Here is a 7,125-nt window from a genome sequence, read left to right on the forward strand (position 1 = left end):
GCTATTTAGTACTTTTTCAAAACTGAACAACTAGTAAGACTGTCACTTCAAGGAAACCAACTGACTGTATTGTTGCCAATGATCAAAAGTAACCTCTGAGTAGATGAGAATATTGGAAAATGTGCATCCATCACAAGTTTGACAGCTTTCCCAAATTTACAAACTTTTCTGCTGGGATCCCTGGTAATAATAACAAATGTGACTTTTTGATATTTTCTAGTAAATTGAGTCAACATTGGAAAATCGGCATAATCAGTGTGACACTTAACAAAAAAAAAAAAAAAAAAAACAACTCATTCATTAGCGTAAGAGTCATTCAGTGTTCGAGATTGGCCTATGTGTTTCAATGAACAGAATATAATAGTATTCAATAACAGAGGTTCTAACTGCAAGCAACCTTTAACAAACTAACACTTCTGCAAATTTAGTGACATGTCAAAGCTGAACATTCACAATTTTGGAAAGGATATTAATCACAATGCTCCCTTGTCCAATTTCCTATTTCTGTGATAATGGATTAATTTTTTTGTGTACACCTCAACCAAAGTAACACATTGAATGCAGAAGTAGATATCAAAATCCAAAAGACATAGAAAACAGACACGCAGAAACGTGAAATGATCCACTCTTCTCACTATTGTGTTTTATTTTGAAAAATACTTATTTTTGATGAAAATATATTATCTCTGTTAACGTTTACTGGGTTATCAGAATTATTATAAATTACTTTAAAAGCTTACTTGTTTCAGTTTCTCATGGTAAATATCGGTAGATATAATCCATGTAAACAAAATCTCTTTGTGTTCCTCATTAACCTGTAAAACGGAATAGAAAAGTCAAAGGAGCCCTTATGACACAATGATTAAGGTCTTGGCTGCTAACCCAGAGGTCAGTGTTGGAACTCACCAGCTGCTCCGCAGGAGAAAAGAACTGGCCATCTGCTCCTTTAAAGATTATAGTTTATGGGGCAGTTCTACTCTGTCTTATAACGCGGCTATAATTCACTCCAGAGCCCAAAACATGAAAAACAGAGAGAATAAAACTAACAAGAACCTCTGACGTCAGCAGGTCACGCCCAGGACTCAAGGAGACAGCTTAGCAGGAGGAAAGCAGTCAGTGCCAAGTCCCAGGACTCAAGCTTGACTCAGTCCCCACTGACTGTCAGGAGTGGGGAGGCCTAGTGCTGGGGATTCCCCGTCTCCTCGGAGTTTCACTTCTCCCTCTCAAAACCTGTGTTAGCTCCTGCCTCCACACACTTGACGCCGCCCCAGATCTCACTCCAACTGCATCTCCGACTTCTGAAAAAGCCAATCACCGCGGTGCCTAGTCTTAAGGTCCCCTCGGACCCGCCCAGACGCAGATTCGCCCTCATCATGGCACCCAGCACCCTCCTCCTGCTGCTCTCGGGATCCCTGTCTCTGACCCAGACCCGGGCGGGTGAGTGCGGGGTCGGGAGGGAACTGCGGGAGGAACGAGGGGGGCGCCCGGCGGGGACGCTAGACACTCGGAGCAGCCGCGTCCCCGCCGCCCCGGCTCCCGTCCCTCCTCTCCGCACCCGACCCCCGGCCCCGCTCCTCCCGTCGCCCCGCCTTGCCCGCGAGCCCCTCGCGTCTCCTCCCCTCCCGACCCCATCGCCCCCGGACCCGGGCGCCGCGGGGGAGGGTCGGTATCTCAGCCGTCCCCCGCCCCCAGGCTCCCACTCCCTGAGGTATTTCTACACCGCCATGTCCCTGCCTGGACGAACGGAGCCCAGCTTCATCTCTGTCGGCTACGTGGACGACACACAATTCGTGAGGTTCGACAGCGACGCCCCGAATCCAATGGAGGAGCCGCGGGTGCCGTGGATGGAGCACGTGGGCCCGGAGTACTGGAACCGGAACACACGGATCTACAAAGACACCGCACAGAATTTCCGAATGAGCCTGCGGACCGCGCTCGGCTACTACAACCAGAGCGAGGCAGGTGAGCCACGCCGGGCATGGTCTCAGGTCACGAGTCCCCTCGTCCTCCCGGACGGATCTCCCCCAGTGTCTGAGTCTGAACTTCACCCCGAGGCCGCGGGATCCACTGGGTCTATCGACCTGGGAAGAGCCGCGGAAACTCACTCGCTGCCCTTTTAGCCCCCAAAAGCTCTTTGACCAATCGCCGCCCGTCAGGGTCGCGGGGGCGGGGCTGAGCCCGGGGTCGCGGTTTACAGGCGGAGACGTCGCTGACCGTAGGGCGGGGCAGGGCCTCACACCCTCCAGAGGATGTATGGCTGCGACTTGGGGCCAGACGGGCGTCTCATCCGCGGATACAATCAGTACGCCTACGATGGCGCCGATTACATCGCCCTGAATGAGGACCTGCGCTCCTGGACCGCGGCGGACATGGCCGCTCAGATCACGCAGCGCAAGTGGGAAAAAGCCAGTGTGGCAGATCGCTACAGGGCCTACGTGGAGGGCAAATGTGTGGAGTGGCTCCGCAGATACCTGGAGAACGGGAAGGAGACGCTGCTGCGAACAGGTACCTGGGGTCGCGGGGCGCCTCCCCAAACTACTTTAGAGCTGGGACTGTGTCCACCAAGTTGGCCTCTCAAAAGGAGGAGAGGAAAACGGAACAGTCACCAGACTACACCCTCGCATGGATGTGGAGACTGAGAGGTTAGCCCAGATTTCTGGATCTTTTACCAGAATAACTTGCCCAGAGGAGCCCTCTTTTCTCCCATAGTTAAGGAATCCACTTCCTCTGGGGAAGTAGGGAAGATGATTCCTGAGTGTTCAGCAGTTCCCTTTGATCCTGGATATGGCCTGGGGACCCACTCCAGGTGGGCTTTCATTCCTTGGCCTTGTTCTCAGCCCTACACCCAGTAAGTTTGAAGGCCTCATTCCTTTTTGTGGAATTTCTCAGCCTCCACTCAAGTCAGATGGAAATCTCTGTTCTCCTCCTCAAATACCTGGAGCCTCCAACTCTGTGCTGTCTCACCCTTATCCTAGAACTTTCCAAGGAATAGGAAATTTCCTAGATCCCTGGACCATCCTAGTATTTGGGTTTTGCACTCCCTCCTCCACCCCAGTTGTCCTGTCCATTCTCAGGATGATCACATGAGCTCTGCTGAGGTGGCCCATGGAAGGTAATGCAGAGTTCCTGAATTGTCTGACCCTTCCCCTCAGTGCCTCCAAAGACAAAAGTGACCCATCACCACATCACTGATGGTGAGGTCACACTGAGGTGCTGGGCCCTGGGCTTCTACCCCGCGGAGATCACCCTGACCTGGCAAAGGGACAGGGATGACCAGACCCAGGATACAGAGCTTGTGGAGACCAGGCCTGCAGCAAATGGGACCTTCCAGAAGTGGGCAGCTGTGGTGGTGCCCTCTGGAGAGGAGCAGAGATACACATGCCGTGTGCAGCATGAGGGGCTGTCTCAGCCCCTCACCATAAGATGGGGTAAGGAAGGGGACAAGGAGCCATTCTGGAGACCTCCAAAGAGTTAGGGCTCCTCACACTCTCCTCCTTCCAGAACGGCCCACCACCTCCATCATGAGAATCATTGCTGGCCTCCTCGGAGTTATGATTGTTGGAGCTGTGCTGGTTGGAGTTGTGATCTGGAGGAAGAAGAGCTCAGGTAAAGATGGTGGTGAAGCCTGAATGTTCTTTCTCCACTGGGAGATTTCAAATATCGAACAGGAAATGTGCTGTCTTCTGTCTCGTTATGGGAGACACCATCCATACATGCCAACCCAGTCTGGAGACCTGTGTGCTAACAATTACTCTTTTGTAAAGCACATGTGAAGATGAAGGGCAAACCGTTCACCTTAATCATTCTGGTGATAGGGATGCGATTCCCCATAGTTGGAGGTTATGGGAAGTTTCCTGCTGAGGAGAGACTTCCAGAAGGGTGGTTGGTCTAGTCCCTGCACATCTTTCCTTATCCTGTCCTGGGTCTGCAGTCACAGTTCTGGAAACTTCCCTGAGGTCCAGGACTTGCTGGCTCTTCTAGGATCTCATGAAGCCTCCTTCACAGTCTCTCACAGAACGCTTTCTTCCCACAGGTGAAAGACGAGGGAACTATGCTCAAGCTGCAAGTAAGTGTGGAAAGAGGGAGGATTCTGAGAGAGGAACCCATGGGGAGTCCCTTACCCCATAATTGCATTCTCCTGATCTTGTGGCCTCTGACCAGACCTTATTTTCATTCCAGATAATGACAGTACCCAGGTTGTGATGTGTCTCTCACAGCCTCTAAAGGTAAGACTCTGTGTGACCAGACATGGGGGAGGGATTGGGGATTCTTCGGATTTTGACGTTTTGAGATTCCAACGAGCTGTTCAGAGTGTCAGTACTTATAGTGACTTACCTGAATTTGTTCATGATTCTTTTCTCCCATAGCATGAATAGCTGCCTAGTGTAGGACAGAATGATACAAGATTTGTTCAGCCCCTACTTTGTGATTCAAGAAACCCTGACTTCTCTTCTGCAGCTGATGTCTGAATGTGTCTGTGTTCCTGTCAACATGTGAGGATGTGGTGGGAATAACCCACCTCTGCCACAAGGACTCACTCCCCATACTGACCTATATCCCTTCCCTGATCTGCATTCCCCATTCTGTCACGAGGTGTGGAGGAGTCTCCATCCTTGATGTAACTTCCTGTTTCCCTGAGGTGCAGCATCTCAATTCTGAATTGAAAAAGAGAATGTGAGAATGAATTTGATTATTCAGTTTTTTGCCATGTGGTATGGTTGATGGGTTAATTAAAAGAGGAAAATTTGGAAAACTTTCTCACTGCTGTTGTGTTGGATCTGACTCATAGCACCCCCTCCTTGGGTTTATGAGGCGGTATCGCTACAGAAGTAGATTGCCCAAACTTCCGTCCAAGGAATGGCTGGTGGGTTTGAACCACCAGACTTCTGTTTAGCAGTCAAATGCCTTAGCCACAGAAATAAAACCTGAGAATGTTCCAGAATCCATGTGTTTTCTGTATTAAGTGAGTCCTAGATAAGGAAAGAAGCTGAGTGTGGATGGGGCCTGTGCCCAGTAGGTGCTCAGGATGGCATGGACATTGACATGGTCACTTCTTGGCTGGGTCATCTTCACATCACTCTTCTCCTTATTCCTTCAGTAGCACCTTATACCGGTATGTCCTATGATCATAGGGACTCAGACACACTTAGGCCTTATCCTGTCTCCAGAGCTATAGGCAGCAAGGCCTTCCAGTGGCTTGGTCCTCTTGGGTTCATGCCTAACTCTAGCCCTTGGTCTTCATCATTTATTTTGTGTTTGTGTGTGTTCATAGAATATTATCCCTGTTCATGTTCTTGTATATGAGGACTGTTCTCATTTGCTGTGGGTGTCACCTATCTCTGATAGCTCCAGGAGTCATTTTGCTTGTTACTATCCCCACAAGGTGCAGGGCATCCCCTACACACAGGAGTCTCTGTGGTAATGAGAGATGAATTTTCAGATTGGTCCAAATTCTGCCCTCTTTCTAGTACTGTTCTGTGTATGAGTCTTTATACCTTCTTAATCTTGGATCCAAGAAAAAAACAAACTCACTGCCATTGAGTCGATTCCGACTCATAGCGACCCTTCATTGGGGAGTTCTGGTGGTGTAGTGTCTGAGGCAGTTGACTGCTAATCAGGAGGTTGGCAGTTCAAACCCACCAGCCACTCTTCAGAAGGAAGGTTGGGCAATCTACTTCTGTAGTGATACTGCCTGGAAACCCAAGGAGGGTCCCTGTGAGTCGGATCTGACTCCATGGCAGAGAGTTTGGTTTTTTTCGTTTATCTCTATGGAAGTAGATTGCCCATTCTTCCTTCCATGGAGTGGCTGGTAGGTTTGAACTGCCAGCCCTCTGGTTAGCAGTCAAATGCCTTAGAAACTGTGCTAAATTGGGTTCTCTAGAGAAACACAAAAACCAGCAAAGCGTTTATATATATATATATAGAGAGAGAGAGAGAGAGAGAGAGAAATTTATCTTAGGAAAATGGCTCACAAATGTATAGAAGCCGGCAAGTCCAAAGTCCCTGGAGGAAATGTCAGGCTGGAGGCAGCCTTAGCTTCTGCAAGCGCAGGGAGCCAAGAAGTTAAAGGCTGGCAGGCAGTACTCTGGTTGTTGACTCTGATGAAAAACGAATCCAAGATCTCCAGGCCGAGCGGTGGGCTGCTCACTCATGGAAGTTTGTAGTCCGCACACCAGGGTTCCAATCCCTCAAAGAATGTCTCTCTTCCTAGGATGTCCCTGGATATCCTGGAAGCAGGCCACATCCCTAGGGAAACTCCCCTTTGGCAGATTGGCCACTCAGAACACAGTCATCCGATCCCATCATGGGAACAACCACACAGAACTGGGGTCCAGCAAAGTTGACACACAGTTCCAACTATCACAGTCCAACCCTTGTCAACTTGGCAGTTGTACACATCTTCTTAACCATATATAATCTCTAAAAAAGGACAATTACAGAGTCATATTTGTGCCTAACATGATATGTTAACACACATACAACCAAAATGCATTAACCTTATTTACATTTCACAGTTCATAACAGAAGGAAACAAAAATATTTGATGCACATATACAATGAAGAAATATAACAATCACAGTCCTTGTTTCTGTAGCTGGTCACGTGGTCATAGCTGATATTCAGAACTACCTTCTTGCACCACCCATTCTGTATTTCCCTTGCCCTCAGCAAGCACCTCCGCAGGTCGTGGTTCTTTCCCTGGTGGGGTGGCCCAAACCTTCATTCCTGAAGGGTCAGGGCCATTACCAGTCATATCAGAATTGGGTTGCTGTAATTTTTCATTGACCTTAATCACAGGGCATGGTAGTACTAAAAGACGTCCTAAAGAATCTCCTGTATTCCAGACATATTCGTCTTTACCTCCATTATGCAAAGCCAACCCAATTTCCCCTTGGTAATCAGAATCTATCACACTATATAGCACAGTAATGCCCTTCTTTGTTTGTTGATCCAGAGGCATGAGGAAGACAAAATGGCCGGGTGGCATTCTTAATTTCCAGTTCAATGCAATCAGTATTGTGTCTCCAGGTGGGAGTGTTCCGACCTTTGGGACTAAGATCTCCAGACCCACAGAGCATAGGGTACAAGGGACAGGAAGCAAAAATTTTTTGAGTGGGTCACTAG

The 7,125-nt window shown here is 48.9% G+C and overlaps 1 pseudogene; it reads left to right on the forward strand.

Moving 5' to 3' along the window:
* Positions 1-1,373: 1,373 nt before the first annotated feature.
* LOC103204661 overlaps positions 1,374-7,125 on the forward strand; it is a 30,564-nt pseudogene continuing 24,812 nt past the window's right edge.

The sequence above is a fragment of the Orycteropus afer genome, unplaced genomic scaffold (assembly GCF_000298275.1).
Source record: "Orycteropus afer afer isolate SDZICR_OR568_19922 unplaced genomic scaffold, OryAfe1.0 scaffold00255, whole genome shotgun sequence".
NCBI lineage: Eukaryota > Metazoa > Chordata > Mammalia > Tubulidentata > Orycteropodidae > Orycteropus > Orycteropus afer.